Source organism: Erpetoichthys calabaricus, chromosome 17 (genome assembly GCF_900747795.2).
Source record: "Erpetoichthys calabaricus chromosome 17, fErpCal1.3, whole genome shotgun sequence".
NCBI lineage: Eukaryota > Metazoa > Chordata > Cladistia > Polypteriformes > Polypteridae > Erpetoichthys > Erpetoichthys calabaricus.
In genome coordinates this window covers 8,416,903-8,430,219 of record NC_041410.2, presented here as the reverse complement: position 1 = coordinate 8,430,219, position 13,317 = coordinate 8,416,903, and the positions used below count along the sequence as shown (strand labels likewise).

The 13,317-nt window shown below is 45.3% G+C and overlaps 1 protein-coding gene across 1 annotated transcript in view; it reads left to right on the top strand.

The window, feature by feature from the left end:
• pkn1a (protein kinase N1a) overlaps window positions 1-13,317 on the top strand; it is a 171,200-nt gene that overhangs the window by 24,214 nt on the left and 133,669 nt on the right. The window lies entirely within an intron of this gene.

Sequence of the window (13,317 nt, the reverse complement as noted above, 5' to 3'; positions counted from 1 at the left end):
CATTACATAGAAGAGAAAAATGAGCTTTGCTATGGGCTGGCATTTATACACACACTCCTATAACCGGTGTGGATGAGTGAAGAATTGCAAGACCCAAATAAAGGAATGCTGGGGGCACCAAACCAGTTGTCCCAATTCAAAATATATTGAAAATAAAGACGCTACCAGGCACAAACGCAACAAAATAATATCCGCGAAATAGTCCAAGTTCAGGGCGGCACGGTGGTGCAGTGGGTAGCACTGCTGCCTCGCACTTAGGAGACCCAGGTTCGCTTCCCGGATCCTCCCTGCGTGGAGTTTGCATGTTCTCCCCGTGTCTGCGTGGGTTTCCTCCGGGCGCTCCGGTTTCCTCCCACAGTCCAAAGACATGCAGGTTAGGTGGATTGGCAATTCTAAATTGGGCTTGGTGTGTGGGTGTGTGTGTGTGTGTGTCCTGCGGTGGGTTGGCACCCTGCCCGGGATTGGTTCCTGCCTTGTGCCCTGTGTTGGCTGGGATTGGCTCCAGCAGACCCCCGTGACCCTGTGTTTGGATTCAGCGGGTTGGAAAATGGATTGATGGATGGATGGATAGTCCAAGTTCAGGTCAGGTTACAGGATCTCCAGCACTGTTGTGCTCTGCTCGCGGAGTGGCGCCTCCTTCACCCGAGATTGCAATATGTATCGGGGGGGGGTTGATGTTGGGCGAGAAAGGGGCGGAGTCAGGTGCCCCCGGAGGACGTCTTCTGCGAGTCATTGGGGACCTTGGACTGGGAGCCACAAAGCCTATAAATTCCAATAACTGCCCACTAGAGGGGGATATCGCTCTGAAACCCTGGCTAGTAATGAAGGAAAAACATGGGAGTTTTTACAAATTAAAAGGATTTATTATCACAAAGATACTCCGTCTCACTAAGAAGCTCTGAGGAGCACAAAAGGTTGAAATGAGTTACCGGGGCGAGGCAATCCCAGACGAGTGACGTGCCAAAAAAACAATCCAAAGGCAACGTCAAAACTGAAGCAAGATATCGGGGGTTGAGTTAAATGAAAAACGTGTAATAACAATAAGCAGAGTAAAACTCGGCCCTCCCAGGCTCGTTTGAAATGAACTGTGTGGGGGGATCCCTCCGGATTTATGGGGTAGAGGGTGGTTCCTGGCTGTGATTTGCAGGTGGGGGAACTACCCACAAGACACATGGAATATTAAAAAGGCAGCTTACATACATGAAATAAAAAATGACACGCATAAATCTGAGGGTTCAGAATTAGAAAAGAGGCATAACACTTGAATTTGAACCCCAGCCAGGGGGTGACATGGAGCACACCACCGGCTGACCCCAAATCGTTAAGATTATTATGACCTGTATGGGGCGTTGCAGCAACCCTAGACAGAAGTTCTGGGTTCAAATGCAGAGCTTGGTTGAACTGAATAGCCTGCTGCCCTCAAACTTCACTTCACTTTCTAGTGTGGAGGACTTTATGTCTTCAGAGACCTTCACAACTCAATTTGATGTTTTTTGGAGGAGTTTAAATGGATAGCATTGAATGGGATTGGACTGAATGGCCTGTTCTTCTCAAACTTCACTTTCTAGAGTGGTGGACAATAGGACTCGAAGGGACCTTCAAATCTCAACATGATGTTGTTTTGGAGGAGATAAGTAGATGGGATAGAATGGGTTTGGACTGAAATGCCTGTCCTCCTCAAACATCACTTTCTAGTGTGGTGGAGAGCAGGATCTCCGGGACCTTCAAAACTCAACTTGATGTTGTTTTGGCGGAATTAGGTGGTGGGACTGTCAAGCCTGGTCGAATTGAAGGGCCTGCTCTCATCAAACTTGACTTTATTTTCTAATATGGCGGACAGTAGGACTCAAGGGACCTTCAGAACTTGACTTGATGTTGGTTTGGTAGGAGTTAAGTGGATGGGGTGGGCAAGCTTATTTTGGACTGAATGGCCACCTCTCATGACACTTCACTTTCTGGTGTGGTGGACAGCAGGACCTCAGGGACCTTTAAAACCTGACTTTAGGACTTGGGTGGTGGGACTGTCGAGATTTGTTGGGCTGAATGGCCTGTTCTTTGTAATGTGATGTGACCCTATGGCCCTGATTAGTCATTTGGAGCTTCGTCCCAACATTAAACAGAAGGTAATCACATCAACACCTGCTTTCCATCCTGTGCCATCTCAGATATCCCCTGCTGCTCAATTTAGATTGAAGTCTGTCAGGAGTCGTGATGGGCCGACGTGGGCCGATGCTGACAGGGTGGGCTCCACCTTCACGTGAGGGGTGAAATATAAAACTGGACGGATGCTTCAAGATGGTTGACCTTGTTTAGTGTCCTCCTGGTCATGGAGCTGGTCATCATTCTAATTGGATTTCTCTGCTGCCGTAGGCCAGCTGGATGTCTAGGAAGTAGCCCTTCAGTACAGCCGGTCCTTTTTTACCAATAAATGTCAATTAGCCGCGGAGACCGGTGTCTCGTAAATCCTAATCTTTCCCAGATTCAATAAGGAACTGTAAGGCCGGGCTCTTTTCAGCCCCTTCACAGAATGATGGAAGGTTCCTTTTCTTATTTTCGTTTTCTTTAACCAGATCACACGAGTGACTATTGCCGATTTAATTAAAGGAGGCCTGTTTGAAGAGGGAAGATGGCATTTTATTGAGATTGAAATCCGGGCCGGGCCTTGGAATTTATGATGAGGCTTTCCAGGGTTTTGGCAGCGGGCGAACGGATAGCGGCGGGCCCTTTTGAGACGCGGGCGGCGCTCCACTCATTGAAAGGCGTCGAGAGAGGATGACGGCCTCCATGTTTTTGCACGTATGCCTGTAGCTACTGCCTTAAATGTGATGATCCGAGCCCGTGAATGCAGACGGAAACTTAAAGCAGCCTGTAACTGATGGGTGGGGGGTTAGGGGCTTATTGACGCAGACGGCAGGCCCAGAATGAACCCCTCGTGCCCGTTCTTAGCGAGTCGTCCCGTGACTTTGCACCGTCTGGGAAGACTCGTCTCTCTCTGTCCCTGTGGTTTTCAGCCAGTTCCGATTGTCCATTTGATTTCATTCAATGCGCGGCACCACAATTGGGGAGTTCCAGCTTGGGCTCTGCACTCCATAGCGGGTGGACATCACTGGACAGTCGAAGTAAGGTTTGTGACCTTAGGGAGCCTAAATATAGCAGAGAAGGCGAAAGACGGCCCAGAGAGATTCAAATCTCAGTGTTTTAGTTGTCAAGGAAGAGGCGAAGTGTGTCAGCAATATCCATCCATTTTCCAACCCCTTGAATCCGAACACGGTCTTCGGGGTTTGCTGGAGCCAATCCCAGCCAGCACTGGGCGCAAGGCAGGAACCAGTCCCGGGAAGGGTGCCAACCCACCACAGGCGTCAGCAATAGTAAAGAGGAATTAAAAAATACAAACCGTGACATAGCGGTGCTCGAAACTTGCAATATTCAGAGGTCTTCACGTGCCAGGCTGTAGGTAACCTCCTGGTAACAGGGACTACTAAGGAGGTTCTGAGTGAATTAGAAAATGTAGAGAGAGAAGAGCCGCTGAGATTAAACCGGCCGAAGTCAAACCTAAGCAGAATAGTTACCCTCGAGTTCTCATGGAGTTTAGCGAGTGCGGATATAAAGCCGTGGCACGTCACTGCGCACTGGGGACCTTCCAAAGGACTCGGAAATGGCAAATGTCAGTCATCAGTCAGTCAGTCAGTCATTTTCCAACCCGCTGTATCCTAACACAGGGTCACGGGGGTCTGCGAAAAAAAAAAAAAAGCATTCTGGTGGGGGACGGCACGGTGGCGCAGTGGGTAGCGCTGCTGCCTCGCAGTAAGAAGACCCGAGGTTCGCTTCCCGGGTCCTCCCTGCATGGAGTTTACATGTTCTCCCTGTGTCTGCGTGGGTTTCCTCCCATAGTCCAAAGAAATGCAGGTTAGGTACATTGGCGATCCTAAATTGTCCCTAGTGTGGGCTTGGTGTGTGGGTGTGTGTGCCCTGCACGGGGTTTGTTTCCTGCCTTGCGCCCTGTGTTGGCTGGGATTGGCTCCAGCAGACCCTCGTGACCCTGTAGTTCAGATGTATAACTCCAGGGTGGCACGGTGGCGCAGTGGTAGCGCTGCTGCCTCACAGTTAGGAGACCTGTGGTTCGTTTCCCGGGTCCTCCCTGCGTGGGTGTGTGTGTCTGCGTGGGTTTCCTCCCCAGTCCAAAAACATGCAGGTTAGGTACATTGGCGATCCTAAATTGTCCCTAGTGTGGGCTTGGTGTGTGGGTGTGTGTGCCCTGCACGGGGTTTGTTTCCTGCCTTGTGCCCTGTGTTGGCTGGGATTGGCTCCAGCAGGCCCCCATGACCTTGTAGTTAGGATATAGCGGGTTGGATAATGGATGGATGGATTCTGTTGGATAGGAAACTTGACACCACTGTGCCACATTAACACCCTCCCAAATCATCATCAGCCCCAAAATCTGCCTACATGATGGTGGAGAACTTAAACGCCAGGCCTGGATTTCAACGAGAATGGACCAAAACCTGGCATGACTGCCCGGGTGAGAGCATTTCACATGATGCCAGTTACTTCACAGCACACATCTGTGAAGCTGGGAAAAAGGAAGGAAGGACTCGGCAGAGTGTGTGTGTGTTGTGTTAATGAAGATGTGTGACACGTCAGCCATTAGCCATGCTTAGGGGACCCTTTGGGGGGGGTTCTACGTGAGGAATTTGTGTAGCTGTTGCTGTTATTCTGACATTTGACCTCTGGGATGCAGGCAGGCGTGTCGGTCGTGCCCTCCGCTCAGCTGAATGTTTTTAGAGAGGCAGAGTGGCAACCTTGAAGAAAACTAAAAGTCACTTAAGTTGACAAATCCATTTTTTCCTTTGCCTTGAATCACCCCAGTCTGTTTATGCATGGAGACGAAACACGGATGGATGGATTGATTGATTGATTATTTCTTAATAATAGTAATTGTTGCTGCTCTCAATTAGAGCACCTTAAAGGAGTCTATAGCATTTAAAGCTGGCATTTAAAAGGTCGATTCCGCCCAATAATGATATATGTATTTTACTTACCCCATGTAGTGGTGGCCAAGAGATTTGCTATAATAGAAGCCAACAGCGACCAGGTCAGGGTTGGGCGGGCATGCACCGGTACAGCACGTTGGCGCACCCACCACATGACGATCCTGGTTGGCAACCCCCCAGGCAGACGCGCGGTCCAGTCCCACCCATCTATCTGCTGCAGCCAGGTTTACATGGGCATCCCCTTGGCACCTAATCCTCAACAATGAGGGTCCTGTGAGCGGATCACTTTCAGGTAATCGTGCCACATGGCCATAGTGCCATAACTAACGCTCCCTCGTAATGCAGGTCATGTGCCTCACTTGGGACTCCGTGAGCGACACAATGTCAAACCAGCGAGACCCAAGGACCCTCTGAAGAGTCCTTGGAGTCCTGAAGAGTCTCCGGTCACTGGATAGCGGCCATGACTCACAATCAGGGGGCACCAGGACTCTAAAGACTTGGACCTTCGTCCTTGTGCACAGATATTCAAGATACAATAGCAAACGAAAAGTCTCTCATGTGCCGCATGATCCGTATGTCCGTTATCCGGACGTTTGATCAAAACGTGACAAACGCGTGCAGTGGTTTTGCTCAAATATTGTGAAATGGACACTTCTGGGGAAAGCCTCGCACGTCCTGAAGAGGAAACGCATTCCCACAATGCTGTGCTTTGATCCGCCTCTCTCCCAGGAGTCTTGGCCAATGAATGAGGGGCAGAGGCGGATCTTCAACTCCATACAGAGCATTATGGGAATGTGTTTCCCTGTTTACAGTGTGTGCGGATTGTCACTTCTTGAGCACACAACTGGATAAGTGACTGAAATGTGAAATATTTTTTGGTTTTTTTTCCCCCTCAAGGATGTTTTTACCATTGCTTACAACATTTGTCACTATTGGCTTTTATTATAGAACAAACTTTTTTTTCTCTCCATTCTGCGTGAAATTAAAAAAATTCTTGGTCGTCACTACAAATTACTGTACATGGGGTATGTAACATAAAAAAATATATATCGTTTTGGGTGGAGTTCTCCATTAAAGTTTTATTTTCCTGAAAAGGAGGGAAAAACAAGCTGTCAGTATTGGAGCACAACAGAGACTTCCTGGTTTATGGAATACTAACTGTGCTGCCAGTCTAAGAATTGTTAAAATCTAAGAACTCAACGTTGATCTCCGTGTTAATGTTTGCAGTGCACCATCTGTTGGAATGTATTTTGTACTGCATGTAGTACTCGAATGCATTGCATTTGTCATTCTTACAAATGGCACATTACAAATGTTTGTGTTAATCATTTGTAGTAATGCATTTTATTGTGGTACTCCATCTGTTGGAATGGAAAATGCAGTGCATATGCCTCTGTTAAAATGCAATTGGGTATGAGATTTGTAAACACCGTTTGTGATGTGCCATCTGTTGGAATGACAAATGAAATGCATATGCCTCTGCTTTATGCCTTTTGGTATGGTAAAAGCAGTGTCAGTGTTTGTGATGCGCCATCTGTTGGAATGAAAAATGCAAGGCATTAGTCTCTGTTATATTCCGTATGGTATAGGATTTGTAAAATCAGTATTAATATTTGTGATGCAACATCTTTTCAAATGAAAAATGTAATTTATTTTATTTCTACAAATATTTGTGATGCACCATCTATTGGAATGGCAAATGCAATGCATATGTCTCTCTTGTATGCCATTTTATATTGGACTCCATAAAAGCAGTGTTAATGTTTGTGGTGTGCCATCTGTTGGAATGAAAATGCCTGGTAATTTATTACTACAAATGTTTGTGATGCACCATCTGTTGGAATGACAAATGAAATGCACATATCTCTGTTGTATTCCATTTAGTATGGGATTCACAGAATCCAATGTTAATATTTGTGATGCACCATCTGTTTGAATGAAAAATGCAAGAGATTACTTTCTGTTATATGCCATATGGTATGAGATTTGTAAAAGCAGTATTAATGTTTGTGATGCAACATCTATTCAAATGGAAAATGCATTTTATTACTACAGATATTTGTGATGCACAACCTTTTGGAATGACAGATGCAATGCATATGTCTCTGTTGTATGCTGTTATATATTGTATTCATAAAAGCAGTGTTATTGTTTGTAGTGTGCCATCGGTTGGAATGAAAATACTAGGCATTTTATTACAACAAATGTTTGTGATGCACCATCTGTTGGAATGACAAATGCAATGCATATGTCTCTCTTGTAAGCCATTTTATATTGGACTCCATAAAAGCAGTGTTAATGTTTGTGGTGTGCCAACTGTTGTAATGAAAATGCTATGTAATTTATTACTACAAATGTTTGTGATGCACCATCTGTTGGAATGACAAATGCAATGCACATGTCTCTGTTGTATGCCATTTGGTATGGGATTCGTAAAAGCCAGTGTTCATGTTTGTGGTGTGCCATCTGTTGGAATGAAAAATGCAAGGCATTTTGTTTCTGTTATATGTCATATGGTATGGGATTTGTAAAGTCCAGTGTTAATGTTTGTGATGTGCCATGTGTTGGAATGAAAAATAGACTGCAATTGGTTCCCATCTTTCCTGTGATTCTGGGATTAGCATGAGTTCCTCCTGGTAGTGTACTGGAATAAGGCAGCTGAGAAAATTAATGAATGAAAGAAAGAAGCTGTGACAGAATGGACAAATTCTGCTAAATAATTATTATTTTTTTAATTTCTTCAATGTGATTAAATATTTGAATAGTACTTTTATAAATATAGCCACCCATTCATCTCTTTTTCCAACCTGTTTATCCAGCTCCAGATCAAGGGTAAAAAATAAAAACCTCTCATGTTCCACAATATAATGCAGTAGAAAAGTATACAAAAGGAACAGACGCTTTTGAAATGAGTGGATAAACAGAAAAAGGCCAGTCAAGAGATTTTATTCATCCGTTTTCTAACTCTGCCGCACCCCCGCAGTGTGCAAGGTCACAACAGCCATCGACAGAAGGAAAGAACGAGCCTTGGGCAGAGAGCCGGACCACCACCGGAGACGCAAACCGAAACAATGGCCCCCGGGTCGGAGTCATCGACTGGTGTCGTCTCGTGTTGAAGGCAGCGGGTCTTCATACCCAAGGCTGCCCCATTCAGTTTCTGTCTCTCACTCACCGTGTGACCCTGAGCCACTCATTGGCTGCCTCTGCTGCGATGGCACAACTGTTTGTAAATATTCTCGTAATCTCGTAAGTCGCCTTGGATATTAAAGTGTCAGTCATACAGAAGTCAAATCCAAACCAAGGCCGCAACGAGCACAAGGCAGGGTGCCAGTCCACTGCAGGGCATCAGCCAAATATTCAACAATAATAAAGAAAATGATAATAATAATCAGCAGTGTGCGCGTATCAGTCCTGTTGTCTTCCATTTCCAGTAAGCAGCCGCATTTCATTTAATTCCTCTGACTTGTGTCCAAAGTACTTCATGGCCTCACCCCCTTCTCGCCTAACTGTTCTTCTCTGTCCTCATATATCAGGGCTGTTGGTACGGGTCTACCATCTGTGCCATTCCATACTCCATGGTCTACCGTAATGTGTCACCCCCCCCCATACTTTGAAATGCTCCACCTCAGCTTCTCCCTTCAGTCCCGTCTTAGGATGCGGCCCTTCATTCAGTACAATTGTCCACCTTAATAGAGGGGCATCTCAATAAATTAGAAGATCATCGAAAAGTTTATTTATTTCAGTAATTCAATTCAAAAAGGGAAACTCTTGCATTGATTCATTACACACAGCATGAGATATTTCAAGTGTTTATTTCTTTTCATTTTGCTGATTATGGCTTGCAGGTAATGAAAACTCCAAATTCAGTATCTCAGAAAATTAGAATATTTCATAAGACCAATAAAAAAAAAAAAAAAAAAAAGATTTTTAATACTAGGGGGGCTTCGCTCGCCAAACCCCCCGACCTGCACTACACTCCAGACACTTCACGTCTCTGCTGCTCGCGTATGTGGATTTCACTTTCACCAAACAACAAATCTTACGCCTCCTCATCGTGTAGAAATACTATTTTTCCCTGATGGCAACACGAATTTGACGATCTACAAGTCTTAAAGTTTAAAGCCGAACAATCTCTACATACTTCTGTCATATCACCTATGTCCTTATATTCGGTCTCTTTTCGCTTTTTCTTTTTGATCTCTTTTCGCTGTTCTGTTAATTTCACTGCGTAATAATGTCTGTTTTGATGTGCACTGGAGGAACTGGGATCTTAACTATCAGTGTTTTGAGACTTCTGAATTTTCATTGGGAAGAAACAATACTTTTTCCTGATGGCAACACGAATTCGACGATCTACAAGTGTCCGACACCGAACAATATATTTGATCTCTTTTCGCGGTTCCGTTATTTCACCGAGTAATGATTTCCGTTTGTTAGCGCTAATGCGATTTTTACTATCAGTTTTTTTTGAATTCTTTACGACGTTTTACTTTGTCTTCTACTCTTTGTCTTTTATTTCCAACGCTGCTTGGAGCCGAGAGTGCAGGAACTGTGTCTGACAATAGCAGTCACACGAATGAGAAGTGAGTGAGTGGACCGTAGGCGTGCCAGCCGCTTCACGTCTCTGCCACTCGCGTATGTGGATTTCACTTTCACCAAACTACAAATGTTTTAATTCTCGCCGATACGCCTCCTCGTCGTGTAGAAACACTACTTTTCCCAGATTGCAACACGAACTAGATGATCTATCTACAAGTCTTAAAGTTTAAAGCCGAACAATCTCTACATACTTCTGTCATATCACCTATGTCCTTATATTCTGTCTCTTTTCGCTTTTACCTTTTCGTCAATATCTCATTGAATTTGGATTCCGTGTTTGGTCTTACATCATGACAACGCAAACGTATAACTTGCCGTGAGTGAATTTCGTTTCTTTCTCTCCACACCAACTGTGTCTGACAATAGCATTCACACAAAGAAATGAGAATACTGTAAATGTTTTAGATGTGGGCGGGACTGTAAATGTTTTAGATGTGGGCGGGACTGTAAATGTTTCAGATGTGGGCGGGACTGTAAATGCTTCAGATGTGGGCGGGACTGTAAATGTTTCAGATGTGGGCGGGACTGTAAATGTTTTAAATCTCTTTGCATAAAGTGTTGTTTCGCGGGGCTTGAAATTTTCTCTCGCAAGATTTCACTTTCACCAAACAACAAATTTTTTAATTCTCGCAAATACGCCTCTTCATTGGGAAGAAACAATACTTTTTCCTGATGGCAACACGAATTCGACGATCTACAAGTGTCCGACTTAAAGATGAAATCCGAACAATATATTTGATCTCTTTTCGCGGTTCCGTTATTTCACCGAGTAATGATTTCCGTTTGTCAGTTTTTTGAGACGTTCGAATTTCCGTACTTCATAATCTGTCACCTGCTCTGCTTGTGTATCGCGCCAATGTTTTTGAAGCACTTTACGACGTTCAACTTTGTCTTCTACTCTTTGTCTTTTATTTCCAACCCTGCTTGGAGCTGAGAGCACAGGAACTGTGTCTGACAATAGCATTCACATGAATGAGAAGTGAGTGGACTGTTGGGGTGCCAGCCACTTCATGTCTTTGCCGCTCACGTATGTGGATTTCACTTTCACCAAACAACAAATCTTTTAATTCTCGCCGATATGCCTCTTCATTGGGAAGAAACACTACCTCTCCCTGATGGCAACACGAATTAGACGATCTACAAGTCTCGGACTTAAACTTTAAAGCTGTCATATCACCTATGCCCATATATTCGATCTCTTTTCACTGAGTAATAATTTCCGTTTGTTAGCGCTAATGCGATCTTTACTATACTATCAGTTTTTTGAGACTTTTGAACTTTAGTACTTTAGTACTACTACTTATCTCTTACCTGCTCTGCATGTGTATCGTACCAACGTTGTTGAATTCTTTACGACGTTCTACTTTGTCATCCGCTTCTTGGGAGTCACCATTAGGGAGGACTTGATCTGGAGAACACACACTGCTGAGGTAGTGAAGAAGGCCCAAAAGAGACTCTACTTCCTGAGGGGGCTCAGAAAAGAACAACATCCCCGATGATACTGCTGGTGTCCTTTTACCGCTGCACTGTAGAGAGCATCCTGGCCTACTGTCTCTGTGTGTGGCTCTCCAGCTGCACAGAGACAAGAGCTCCACAGGGTCATTAAGGTCACCAGCGGGTAGTCGGCTGTCCTCTCCCCTCACTAGAAGAACTACGTACAGTGCATGCAGAAAGTATTCACAGCACATCACTTTTTCCACATTTTGTTATGTTACAGCCTTATTCCAAAATGGATTAAATTCATTTTTTTCCTCAGAATTCTACACACAACACCCCATAATGACAACGTGAAAAAAGTTTACTTGAGGTTTTTGCAAATTTATTAAAAATCAAAAAATTGAGGTGTAACGGAAGCCCAAAATGCTTTGATGGCAGCCTTCAGCTCGTCTGCATTGTCCCTCATCTTCCTCTTGATAGATTCTCTATGAAGGGCTTTAGGTCAGGCGCGTTTGCTGGCCAATCAAGCCCAGTGATACACACCATGGTCATTAAACCAGGTATGGCTAGGGTCCCACTTTGAGAATTGCCGGGGACAGTCCTCCCGGGTTGTCCCACTAAGAAAATCGCTGCTGATATTACATCCTGGGTCGTCCCACTTTGAGGTTCACCACCAACATTCATCCTAGATTGTCCCGTTTTGAAATTTGCCACTGACCTTTATCCCAGGTTGTCCTGTTTAATAATAATAATAATTCATTACATTTATATAGCGCTTTTCTCAGTACTCAAAGCGCTATCCACACAGGGAGGAATCAGGAAGCGAACCCACAATCTTCCACAGTCTCCTTACTGCAAAGCAGCAGCACTACCACTGCGCCAACTGTGAGGATGTTTGTAGAATGGCCGACCGACGGTCATCCCAACGGGTTATTTCCCTTGAACTGCCATGGCAACCCATTGTGAGATGCTCTGCTTTCCCATTCATCCCAGTGGTGTTTGGGGTCCCACTTGGAGAATTGCCAGGGACAGTCCTGCTGGGTTGTCCCGCTTAGAGAATCGCTGCCAACATTTATCCTGGATCGCCGCACTTGGAGGTTCGCCCCCGACATTCATCCCAAATTTGTCCCTGATTTTGGAGAATGGCCGCCGACTGGTATCCCGAAGGTTCGTTTGCTTGAAGTTGACCCCCGGCGAGACACTCGCCGAACCGTTCAGACCCTTTCTCATTTGTGAATCACGACTCTACGTGACCAGAATTTAGACAACATTTTGGGTGGCAACTCGTAGTTTAGGACAATCTTGGTGAGTAGGATGGATGAGCCTGTGGGGCTCAATAGCCTGTTCTCGTCTCCATTGTTGTAATCTTTTCTATTGTTCTAAAACTCTCGCGACCGTGCAGATTTAATTTACTTAGACCTTCAAGACATAACAGGTTTTACATTTTCTGTGCATTAAGTACCAAAAAGATGTGGCTCTGTATTGGCGCCTTGTTTTTATTTTATTTTTTTTTAGTTGTCATCAGTATGTCACATTGCCTTTTTTTCCTACAGCAGGGACACCTTTAAATATTTTAAACACCAGAGAGATGCCGTGTGCATGCGGGCTCCTCTTTGCCGGATGCTAAGTGCTCTTCTCTCCGGGCGCCCAGGGGAGGTGACTTTCAGCACAGCTGTGTAATGTGAGCCGTCTGCTAATGTAACACAATCCATAATGTCATCTTTCTGCTTTGTTTGAGTTCCCGTCTTGGCTGCTGAACTGCTGAGTTGATTTCGGCTCGGAACGCCGGGGAAGGCCGGTCTGCCACAGGTCAGCGAGATTATTCTGCCGCTCCTTTGTTGATAAACAGCGACAGCTGAGGGTCCTGCATGGTGGCAGCCGTCTCTTCTGCGAAAAAGCCAACGAGCAGGACAATTTGTAACGGGATTATGGCCGCTCCGTGGAAAAGTGTAGGACGAAAAACGGTGACGCATTGGTGTGGTATGCGGTGGAATGACTGCACGTAGCTTCAGTTAAACCTTCACAGGGCTTCACTCATTTAGGTCGCAGTTTAGGGGGGGCTGGCACTGCCTGTGACTGTAGCAGGCAGCAGGTGCATAGCAGAGCCCACTAGTGCACCCACCCACTGGCCCAGTTTGGAATAACCAGTTAGTCTAACCAGCATGTCTTTGAGGACCTGAGAGAAAAAGACAACAGAGAAGTGCAGAGAGTGGCTAGTGACCTGGCATGCTGGGGGGGGGGGGGCACTGCCCACTGTGCTGCCCTCTTGACCATTTTAAGTGATTTGTAC